The sequence below is a fragment of the Mobula birostris genome, chromosome 9, assembly GCF_030028105.1.
Source record: "Mobula birostris isolate sMobBir1 chromosome 9, sMobBir1.hap1, whole genome shotgun sequence".
NCBI lineage: Eukaryota > Metazoa > Chordata > Chondrichthyes > Myliobatiformes > Myliobatidae > Mobula > Mobula birostris.
The window spans coordinates 52,289,498-52,302,452 of NC_092378.1; positions in this window are offsets into that span (position 1 = coordinate 52,289,498).

Sequence of the window (12,955 nt, forward strand, 5' to 3'; positions counted from 1 at the left end):
AGACCAAGAACAGTAAGGAAGTCATGGGGCAGCTACCATGTCTCAAACGTTGGGCTAGGCCACGCTTATGAATATCGGATGCAAATCAGGTCACCCTATTACAGGAAGGATATTGAGGCTTTGGAAACAGGACAGGGTTACAAGCTTGAAAGAGTGCAGGTAGAATTTACAAGGGTGTTGCCAGGACTTATGGACCTGAGTTATTGAATGGTTCAAGACTTTATTCCCTGGTGTGTAGGAGAATGAGGTATACAAAATTATGAGAGGTATCGATAGGGTAAATACATGTAGTCTAGTTTCCTCTCAGGTTGGGTGGGATTAGAACGAGAGGGTACAGGAATAGTACGAAAGGTGAAATATTTAAGGAGAACCTGGAGGGAGCTTCTTCACTCAGTGGTGCGAGTGTGAATAAGCTGCCAGCGGAAGTGGTGGACGTAGGCTCAATTGCAACATTGAAGAGATGGGAGGGGTATAGAGGTCTATGTTCCAGGTGCAGGTGGATAGGATTAAGCAGAAAACCACGTGGGCCAGATGGGCCAAAGGGCCTGTTTCTGTGCTGTTGTGCTCCACGACTAAGATAACCCTCTCATCCCAGCAGTTAGCCAGGTGAGCCTCCTTTGAACTGTCCCTGGTGAGACTCTCTGCACTCTCTGCAGCACTTGAACCTCTTCCATCTCCAAATGAGGAGAAATGGACTAACATCTGATCAAAGGTGGAAGGTACTATCATAACTTCCACTGACTTTGATTCAACTGCCTTGCTTATGTAGTCGACTCATTTTCTTGAAACTGTATTGTATACGTTGGGCCAAGTGGTTAAGGCTTTGGACTAGCGATCTGAAGGTCGTGAGTTTGAGCCCCAGCTGAGGCAGCATGTTGTGTCCTTGAGCAAGGCACTTAACCACACATTGCTCTGCGACGACACTGGTGCCAAGCTGTATTGGCCTTTGCCCTTCCCTTGGACAACATCGGTGTCATGGAGAGGGGAGACTTGCAGCATGGGCAACTGCCAGTCTTCCATACAACCTTGCCCAGGCCTGCACACCATGAAGACTTTCCAGGCGCAGATCCATGGGTCTCACAAGACTAACGGCTGCCTTTTATTTTATTTTTTATATCATTGTACGTGCAGGTTCATCCTGAGTTCGAGGTCCCATCATTTGGCTACTACAATGATTGATACCGAAGATCGGAGCCCATAGGTCAATTGGAAGCCCACAAGTCAAAACTTGATGGTTGAGGCCTGGAGACTGGAAATAGGAGGCCTGTCCTGGAGTTGGAAGACTGTGTATGTGTGGGAGGGAGGAAAGAGGCTTATGTTGCTGTTGTTGTTTTGTTGCTTTTCATGTTCTGTGTTGTTCTGCTGAGTATCGTGGGCATACTATGTTGGCACTGGAATGTGTGGCAACATTTGTGGGCTGCCCCAGCACTTGCCTAGGTTGTGTTGGTTGTAAACGTGAACAACGCATTTCACTGTATGTTTTGATGTACGTGTGAAGCATAAATCTAAATCCGAATCTGGAGAGGTTCTGCCTTTTCCTTTTAGGTATGGTCCTTTACAATAGACAGTAGACAATAGGTGCAGGAGTAGGCCATTCGGCCCTTTGAGCCAGCACCGCCATTCACTGTGATCATGGCTGATCATCCACAATCAGTATCTAGTTCCTGCTTTATCCCCATAACCTTTGATTCCGCTATCTTTAAGAGCTCTACCCATCTCTTTTTTGAAAGCATCCAGAGACTTGGCCTCCACAGCCTTCTGGGGCAAAGCATTCCATATATCCACCACTCTTTGGGTGAAAAAGTTTTTCCTCAACTCTGTTCTAAATGGCCTACTGTGGCCTCTGGTCCTGGACTCACCCATCAGTGGGAACATGCTTCCTGCCTCCAGCGTATCCAATCCCTTAATAATCTCATATGTTTCAATAAGATCCCCTCTCAGCCTTCTAAATTCCAGAGTATACAAGCCCAGTCGCTCCAATCTATCAACATATGACAGTCCCGCCATCCCGGGAATTAACCTTGTGAACCTACGCTGCACTTCTTCAATAGCAAGAATGTCCCTCCTCAAATTTGGAGACCAAAACTGCACACAGTACTCCAGGTGCGGTCTCACCAGGGCCCTGTACAGCTGCAGAAGGACCTCTTTGCTCTTATACTCAATTCCCCTTGTTATGAAGGCCAGCATGCCATTAGCTTTCTTCACTGCCTGCTGTACTTGCATGCTTGCTTTCAGTGACTGATGTACAAGAACACCTAGATCTCGTTGTGCTTCCCCTTTTCCTAACTTGACTCCATTTAGATAATAATCTGCCTTCCCGTTCTTACCACCAAAGTGGATAACCTCACATTTATCCACATTAAACTGCATCTGCCATGCATCTGCCCACTCACTCAGCCTGTCCAAGTCACCCTGCATTCTCATAACATCCTCCTCACATTTCACGCTGCCACCCAGCTTTGCGTCATCTGCAAATTTGGTAATATTACTTTTAATTCCCTCATCTAAATCATTAATATATATTGTAAACAGCTGCAGTACCCCACTGGTCACCAGCTGCCATTCCGAAAGGGACCCGTTAATCGCTACTCTTTGTTTTCTGTCAGCCAGCCAATTTTCAATCCATGTCAGTACTCTGCCCCCAATACCACGTGCCCTAATTTTGCCCACTAATCTCCTATGTGGGACTTTACAATTGTCTCCGATAAAAATCATGCCATTGTTCACTCTAGAATTTCCCCTGAATCGCTGAAGATTTTGGGATAGAATTGAGCACCGGCTGGCATAAAGTGGGTGCTTAAATCACAGTTGTCTTAACTTTGCTGCTAAAACCTGCATCTCAATTATCTTGCAAGGAAGTCACCAGGAGAATGGAAATCTTGTTGAAGGGTGTGATTAACTTGTCTGCCTCATTTCTGCCCTGAATAATTACTGCCATTGAACAAAGTGAGGTGTAATTGTGTATACCTGAAGAAGATGCCACATTAGCCATTACTGTTTGGTTTTGTACAGCATCTTCTCACAATATACAAAAACTACAGCAAAGTGCCTGGCTGCAGTCTACCATCACTGCAGGGCTTGTATGTGTCCGGGCCAAAAAAGCCTAAATCACTGCGGACACTACCCACCCAGCAAACTGCCTCTTCTGAAAACCTCCTTCTGAAAGGTGCTATGAGAGCTATTAAAACAAAAACAATGCCATTTTATGTTTCTTCTCCCAGGCATAATCTGAATAACCATTCCAGTTAGCCTCCCCCCACACCCTTTTTTCTATTACCACAGTCATTGCACTGTAAACACTTTAAACTGCATTTTATAATGCTATTTATATTGTAAATACATGCTGGTGTTTATGCATATTTTATTGCAAATCCATACTTTAACATCTAACTTATATCATCCTTTAGAATTGTTGAATGTTGGTGATTTTGTTGCATCTTGCACCAACACAGCAGAGCAAATTCTGAATACATGGTGAATAAAGTTGAGCCTTGTTGAAGAAAGCCATCCTTGGCATTAATGGTTGCCTTGAGTTTGTTTCTCTTTAATGCACTGGAATCCCAGAATGTTCTGGCTGCTTGTTGTCAAGGAGAAATGACTAAATGTGGTTTAAAATCCAACCATGGGAATGGTTCTCTGATGAACGGAAATTTCTGGAAACACAGCCAATCGTCGGTACTCTGCCTTCTTTCAAGCCATCCAGGGAAAACTATGCAAATCTGTCCAACCTCTCCTTATAGCCAATACTCTCTAATGCAGGCAACATCCTGGTGAACCTCTTCAGCACCCTTTCCAAAGCCCCCACATCCTTCTTGTAATGGGGAAGAATGTTCTCAGGTGCCAGCACTCTGAGTCAACCTGATCGGCTTTGAGGTGCCTAACTTTATTTTGGAAGAGGACAGCAGGAAGAATATTTGAGAACAACACACGGAAAATGCTGGAAGAACTCAGCAAGCCATGCAGCATCTATGGAGAGGACCAAACAGCTGACTTTTCAGTCCCAAGATTAGTTCCAAATGAGACATTTACTTATTTTTCATTTTTTTAACATTCTATAAAATCTGTGGAAATCTAAAATTTGGCTGTGTCCCAGTCCTGAAGGTACGGAATTTTGGACATTAGATCATCTTGGATAATACCACCAGCCAAATTCTTACTTTGAACTGAACATGCGGTATGTACAGTGCCAATAAAAGGTATTCACCCTCCTTGGAAGTTTTCATGTTTTATTGTCCTACAACATTGAATCACAACGGATTTAATTTGGCTCTTTTGACACTGATCAACAGAAAAAGACTTTTTCATGTCAAAGTGAAAACAGATCTCTACAAAGTGATCTAAATTAATTACAAATATAAAACACAAAATAATTGATTGTGTAAGTATTCACCCACTGTAATATTACACACCAAATCAGCACTAATGCAGCCAATTGGTTTTAGAAGTTAGTTAAATGAAGATCACCTGTGTGCAGTCAAGGTGTTTCAATTGATTGCAGTAAAAATACACCTGTATCTGGAAGGTTCAACTGCTGGTGAGTCAGTATCCTGGCAAAAACTAAGACAAAAGAACACTCCAAACAACTCTGTGAAATGGTTATTGAAAAGCATAAATCAGGAGATGGATACAAGAATATTTCCAGTCACTGAATATCCCTTGGAGTATAGTTAAGTCAATCTGCCTAGAGTAAGGGCTGTCCTTAAAAACTGAGTGACCATGCAAGAAGGGGACCAGTGAGGGAGGCCACCAAGAGACCTATAGCAACTCTGGAGGAGTTACAAGTTTCAGTGGCTGGGTTGGCAGAGACTACACATATAGCAACTGTTGGCTGGGTATTTCACCACTCACAGCTTTATGGGAAAGTGCAAAGAGAAAGTTACTGTTGAAAAAAATTCATATGGAATCTCAGCTAGAGTTTGCCAGAAGGTATGTGGGAGACACTGAAGTCAGCTGGAAGGAGGTTCCGTGGTCTGATGAAACCAAAATTGAGCTTTTTGGCCATCAGATGAAACGCTATGTTTGGCTTATGCAAACATCGCACATCATCAATAACACACCATCCCTACCGTGAAGCACGGTGGTGGCTGCACCATACTGTGGGGATGCATCACTGCAGCAGGCCCTGGAAGGCTTGTGAAGATAGAGGGTAAAATGAATGCAGCAAAATACAGGGAAATCCTGGAAGAAAACCTGAGCAACACACATAAAAGTTGCTGGTGAACGCAGCAGGCCAGGCAGCATCTCTAGGAAGAGGTACTGTCCCTCTCACTATACCCCTTGCCCATCCTCTGGGCTTCTCCCCTCCCCCTTTTCTTTCTCCCTAGGCCTCCTGTCCCATGATCCTCTCATATCCCTTTTGCCAATCAACTGTCCAGCTCTTGGCTCCATCCCTCCCCCTCCTGTCTTCTCCTATCATTTCAGATCTCCCCCTCCCCCTCCCACTTTCAGATCTCTTACTAGCTCTTCTTTCAGTTAGTCCTGATGAAGGGTCTCGGCCCGAAACGTTGACTGTACCTCTTCCTAGAGATGCTGCCTGGCCTGCTGCGTTCACCAGCAACTTTTATGTGTGTTGCTTGAAATTCCAGCATCTGCAGATATCCTCGTGTTTGCGGTTTTAGAGAAAACTTGATGCAGTCTGCAGAAGAACTGTGACTTGGGAGAAAATTTGTTTTCCAGCGAGACGATGACCCCAAGCATAAAGCCAAAGCTACACAGGAATGGCTTAAAAACAACAAAGTTAATGTCCTTGTGTGGCCAAGTCAGAGTCCAGACCTCAATCCAATTGAGAATTTGTGGCTGGACTTGAAAAGGGCTGTCACTCATGATCCCCATGCAATCTTACGGAGCTTGAGTAATTTTGTAAAGAAGAATGGGGAAAAAGTGCATTGTCTAGATGTGCGAAGTTGATAGAGACAGACTCAAGGGTGTAATTGCTGCCAAAGGTGCATCTACTAAATACTGACTTGAAAGGGGTGAGTCATTCATGCAATCAATTATTAGTAACAAATTTTGACCAATTTGTAGAAATTTGTTTTTACATTGACATGAGAGAGTCTTTTACTGTTGATCAGTATCAAAAAAGCCAAATTAAATCCACTGTGGTTCAATGTTGTAAAACAAAATATGAAAGCTTCTGGGGGAGGAGGGGTTAATACTTTTTTATGGGTGTTATATTTAATTCACTAGTGAAGTATCCAATATAGAACAGTACAGCACAGTATCGGCCCTTTGGCCCACAATGTTGTACTCCATGATCAATCTACTTTTTCCATCCCACGTAGCACATAGCCTGGGCTGTGGAGTTGTATAGTCCAGATGCAGGTCGATGGGACTAGGCAGAATAATTGTTTGGCATGGACGAGATAGGCCAAGAGGCCTGCTTCTGTGCTCTAGTACTCCATGACTCTACAACTGTCTATTTTTCTTTCATCCATGTCCTTATCTAAATCTCTTGGGTGTCACTAATGTACTAGCCCTGGCAGTACATCCAGACACTTAACCATTCTTTGAGCACAACACTACCTCTCACATCTCTCCTAAACTTTCCTCCATTCACCTTAAAATTATGACCTCTTTTTATAGCCATTGTCGTCTTGGGGAAAAGGTACTGGTTAACCGCTCTATCCATGCCTCTTATCATCTTACACACCTCTATCAAATCACCTCTCATTCTCCTTCTGTTCAAAGAGAAAGGCCCTAGTTCACTCAATCTATCTTCATAAGACATCTTGCTAATCCAGACAGCATCCTGGTAAATCTCCTCTGCACCCTCTCTAAACCTTCCACATCCTTCCTATAATAAGTTGACCAGATTTGAACACAATACTCCAAATGTGGAGTATAACTAGAGTTTTATAGGGCTGCAATCTTACCTCGTGGCTTTTGTTGTGAAGTACTTAACCTTGACTTACGACATGTTCCTATCATGTAAAAATTAGATAAAATATATTATAGAAGTGGGTGGGAGCAAAAAGAAGTAAACAAGGGCACTTGGGACTTTCTGTGTGCTACACATTGCTAGGAGACTTTGAATTGTGCATAAGGGACAGAAATTTCAAAAGAAGTGAGAAGAGGCAGTCAGGACATTCTGCATGCCACACATCGCTAGGAGATATTTGATTGTTCATAAATAGGCAGCCGGCAGGGGCCAATAAAAAGAAGTTAGATTTAAGTGGAGCGGCCATTGTGGAAGTGGGCCGGTGTTAGAGTGGGGAGTTGAGTTTTATGCTCAAAGAGGCTTGAAAGAGGCAGAAGCTGCAAGTAGTTCTTTCTTTATTTAATTTTTTTCTTTCTTTCCTTATTTTTATTACACAATTAGAGCAGTAGGGATGAGAGACAGGATAGTGGAATTCTCCTCTTTTGGGGTGGGGGAAGGCAGGGAGACCTCCAGTGTCCCTGACAACTACACTTGTAAGAAGTGCATCCAACTGTAGCATCTTAAAGATTATGTTAAGGAATTGAAGCTGGACCTGGATGAACCCTGGATCATTTGGGAGGCTGGGGTTTGATCAACAGGTGATGCAGAGAAATAGTTACACCCAAGGTACAACACACGGGTAACTGTCAGGAGGAGGAAAAGGGATAGGCAGATAGTGCAGAGTACCTCTGTGGTTGTTCCTCTCAATAACAGGCATACCGCTTTGGATACTGTTTGGGGCAATGACCTAACAGAGAAAGCCATGGCGATCACATCTCTGGCCCTGGGTCTGGAAAGGAGGGAGAAGGGGTGAACTGTAGTGATAGGCGATTCAATGGTTAGGGGAACAGACTGATGATTCTGTAGACAAGAACAAGATTCCCGGCTGGTATGTTGCCTCTGGGATGCCAGGGTCAAGGATATCTTGGATCAAGTCCACACCATTCTTAAGTGGGAGGGTAAACAGCCAGAGGTCATAGTCAACTTTGGTACCAATGACATGGGTAGGAAGAGTGATGAGGTTCTGCAATGTTATTTCAGGTGCTAAGTTAAGGGGCAGGGTTGTGATCTCAGGATTGTTAACTGTGCCATGAGCTAGTGAGGCCAGAAATAGAAAGATCATACAGTTTAACACACGGCTAAGGAGATGGAGCAGGAGGAAAGGTTTCAGATTTTTGAATAATTGGGTTCTCTTCCAGGGAAGGTGGGACCTGTACAAAAAGAGACTGTTTGCACCTGAACTGGAGGGGGACTAAGATCCTTGTAGGAAGGTTTCCTACTGTTGCGGAGGGGGGCGGGAATCAGAGCACCAGATCAGATATTGGAGTGGTTGTGGGGAAAGATGATGTTAAGCCCACATACAAAGTCAGGAATAGAAAGATTAAGCATGGTGGGGCAAATGTTCTGAGCTGTGTACATTTCAATGCAAGGAGTATTGTAGGAAAGACGGATGAGCTTTGGGGAAGGAACAGCGTGTGGAATTATGACATTGTAGCCATTAGTGACACTCAGTTGCAGGAGAGGCAGGACTGGCAGCCCTATGTTCCGCGGTTCCGTTGTTTTAGAAGTGATAGATCGGGAGGGGTGACATTAATTGACAGAGGAAAATGTCATGGTAGTACTCATACGAGACAGACTGGAGAGCTTGTCTACTGAGGTTATGTGGGGATAACTGAGCAATAAGGAAGGAATAAGTTCCACATTAGTGGGACTATATTATAGACTACCCAACAGTCTGCTGGATTTAAAGAAGCAAATTTATAGAGAGATCGCAGACTGTTGCAAAAAATCCTAAGGTTGTGATAGTAGGTGATTTCAATTTTCTATTATTGACTGGGATTCCCATAATATAAATGGGCTGGATGAGATAGAGTTTGTCAAATGTGTTCAGTAAAGTTTTCTTAATCAGTACATAGAGGTCAAACTAGAGAGAGTGCGATATTAGATCCCCTTTTAGGGAAAGAGACAGGGCAGGTGACAGAAGCTTGTTTTAGGGGAACACTTTTCATCTAGTGATCATAAAGCCATTAGTTTCAAGGTAACATGGAGAAGGATAGGTCAAGTCCTTGGGTTGAGATTCTAAATTGGAGAAAGTCCAGTTTTGAAGGTAGCCGAAAGGATCTGGTAAGGGTGGATCGGGACAGTTTGTTTTCTGGTAAAGCTGTACTTGGTAAATGGGAGGTCTTCTATAGTGAAATTTTGGGAGTACAGAGATTATATGTTCTTGTCAGAATAAAAGGCAAGGATAACACCAAGTTCAAGTTTATTGTCATCTTACTATACATGTATACAACCAAATGAAACAACATCCTTCCAGACCACAGTGAACCCACAATGCATATATCACACACAGCACTTAAAACAAAATATAATTCAAGATGCTTGTAGTCTGCAACATGGGTAAACAATAAACAGCTCACTGTCTTAGTGATGAGACCTTGGTGATGGTAGGATATTCAGTAGTCTTACAGCCTAGGGGAAGAAGCTGTAACCCAGTCTGGCAATCCTAGTTCTAATGCTCCTGTACCTCCTTCCTGACAGTATCGGGTCAAACAGATTGTAGGATGGGTGGCAGGGATTCTCAACAATGCTTTGGGCCCTTCATATACAATGCTCCTGATAAATGTCATAAAAGGGGTGGGGGGACAGAGAGCCTGTGATTCTCTCGGCTGTCTTTACTATTGCCTGCAGGGTCTTGCAGTCCGATGCCTCGCAGCTTCCGTACCACACCATGATTCAGCCAGACCAGACACTCCCGATGGTGCTCCAGGAGAATGTGTTAGAAAGGGGTGGGGAGCCTTGCACACCTCAGTCTCCTCAGAAAGTGTTGATGCGTTTAGGGAACCTTGATTCAGAGATATTGAGGCTCTGGTTAAGAAAAAGGAGAGTCGTAGGAGGTATAGGCAGGAAGAATGAAATGAGGTACTTGAGGAGTATAAGAAATGCAAGGGAACACTGAAGAAAGAAGTCAGGAGGGCTAAACTAAGGCATGAGTTTGCTCTAGCAGACAAAGCGAAGCAGAATCCCAAGGGCGTTGAGATGTATTCAGAGCAAAAGGATGGCAAGGGACAAAATTGGTCCTCTGGAAGATTAAAGTGGTCATCTATGCATGGAGCAAAAGAGATGGGGAGAAATGTTAAATGGATGTTTTGCATCTGTATTTACTCAGGAGATGGACATAGAGTCTATAGAAGTGAGGCAAAGCCGCAGTGAGGTCATGGACTGTATACACATCACAGAGGATGAGGTGTTTGCTGTCTTGATGCAAATTAGGCTGGATAAATCCCCTGGGTCTTGCAAGGTGTTGCCTTGGACCTTGGAAGAGGCTTGTGCAGAAACTGCAGGGGCCCTAGCAGAGAATCTTAATTTAAAACATTCTTAGCAATGGGTAAGGTGCTGGAGGACTGGAGGATGGCTAATGTTGCTTTGTTCTTTAAGAAAGGCTCTAAGAATAAGCTGGGAAATCATATGCTGATGAGTCTGACATCAATAGTAGGCTAACTATTGGAAGACATTCAAGGAACCTGATATTTATGTATTTGGATAGACAGGGACTGATTAAGTATAGTTAACATGGCTTTGTGCATAGTAGATGTGTCTAACCAAAGTTGTAGAGTTTTTCGAGGAATTTACTAGGAAGGTTGATGAGAGAAGGCAGTGGATGCTGCCTACGTGGCCTTTGACCTTTAGAAAGGCCTTTGAGAAGGCCCCGCATGGGATGTTGGACTAGAAGGTTCAGCCACTTGGCACTCAGGGTGAGGTGGTAAATTGGATCAGACACTGATTTTGCAGGAGAAACCAAAGAGTGGTAGTAGATGGTTGCCTTGCTGACTGGACACCTGCGACTGGTGGTGTGCCACAGGGATTGGTTCAGAGTTCATAGTCATTTGTCACATATCAACGATCTGAATGATGTAGTAAACTGGCTCAGCAAATTTGCAAGAACAGGGGAGTAGTAGACAGCAAGGAAGGCTATCAAAAATTGCAGCAGGATTTGGACCCGCTAGAAAAATGGGTTGAAAATTGGTAGATGGAAATTAATGCAGTCAAGTGTGAAGTCGATTTCAACACTTAAGGGAAGTTTGGATAGGTACATTGATGGGAGGGGTGTGGAGGGCTTTGGTCTTAGTGCAGGTCAATGAGACTAGACAGATTAATAGTTCAGGATGGACTAGATGCCCCGAAGGGTCTCTATCTGTGCTGTAGTGTTCTATGACTGTAAAGAACACTACAGCACAGCAACACACACAACACGCTGGAGGAACTCAGCAGTTCGGGCAGCATCAGTGGAAAAGATCGGTCGATGTTTCGGGCCGGAACCCTTCGTCAAGACCCGTCGACCGATCTTTTCCACTGATGCTGCCCGACCTGCTGAGTTCCTCCAGCGTGTTGTGTGTGTTGCTGTGACCCCAGCATCTGCAGATTATTTTGTGTTTACTACAGCACAGCATATGGCTTTATTTATCACATGCACATCAAAACTTCAAAACCTCGAGTGAAATGCATTGCTTGAACTGGGCTGGGGCAGCCCAAAGTGTTGCAAAACTTCTGGAACAACATAGCATGCCACAATTCACTAACACTAACTGGACATCATGTTTGGAGTGTGGGAGGAAATGGGAGCACCCAGAGGAAATCCACATGGTCGTGGGGAGAGCATACAAACTCTCTACCAACCGTGGGAGGAATCAAACACTGATCAGTGATTGCTGGTGAGGTAAAATGATTATGCTAACTGCAACGTGACACCATTTTCAATAGGGTAGTGCATCTAGTAGATCTGCTGCCTCACGGTGATATCTTAGATCACGTACCTTACAACTATTTAACCTCTGTTGTTTGTAATACATAATAAATGATTTGTATGAAAGTGGTAAGTTTGTAGATGATATGGAAATTGGTACAGTTGTACATATTGAGTAAGGTTTTCAATAGAAGGAGAAGGATATAGACCAGTTGGAAGTTTGGGTGGAAAAATGGCAGATGGATCTTTAATCCAGGCGGTACAGTCTTGGAGTTCAAATGTAAGAGGAAAGAACACAGTAAATGATAGGATCCTTAGGAGCTTTGATGTACAAAGCAGTCTTGAGATGCGAGACCCCATAGTCCCCTAAAACTGTCAAGTTGATGGGGTGGTAATGAAGGTGTGTGGCAATGAAGGTGTGTGGCATGTTTGTCTTCTAAAATCAAGGCAGTGTTGCAGTGATATAAAACTGTCTTTTGGCCACATTTGGGGTATTATGTGTGTAATGTAGGAAGAGTGTGGTAGATTTGGAGGGGGTGCAGAAGAAGGTCATCAGTATGTTGCTTGGATTGGAGAGGATTAGTTATAAGGAAATATTGAACATTTGGACTGTTGTTGCTAGATGACCTCTGAATCATTATGAAAGGCATAGTTGGGGTTGATCATCAAAGTCTTTTTCCCAGGATGGCAATATCAAAACCATAGAGTTCTACAGCACAGAAAAAGGCCCTTCAGCCCATCTAGTCTATGCCGGCCTGATTTTCCGCCTGTGCATGTCCACTTTTACCCGGATCATAGCCCTCCATACCAGTCTCATCCAAATACCTATACACACTTCTCTTAAATGTTACAATTGTACCAGTATCTATCATTTCTGCCGGTAGTTTGTTCCTCTCTCTTTCCATTCTCTGAGTGAAGTTCCCTCTTGGGTTCCCTTAAATATTTCACCTTTCACCCTAAACCTGTAGTTCTAGTCTCATTCAGCCTGAGGGGATAAAGCCTGCAAATATTCATCCCATCTACTGTATGCCCTGCATAGTTTTGTATACCTCCTTTAGTTCTCTCCTCACTGTCCAAACCCACTCAACCTTTCCTGATAATTCAGGTCCACAAGTCTTAGCAACATCCTTGTAAATTTTCTGTGCACCTGCTTATATATTTGTGTTATCACCTCTTTGTCCGTAATTCTCAGCAACCTGTACTATATTTGGTTTGACACTTCTGTAGTTTCTTTGTGTCCAGAGTTGAAGTGTGAATCAGTCAGTACCCGTTCACAGGTTTTGCAACTAAACTGG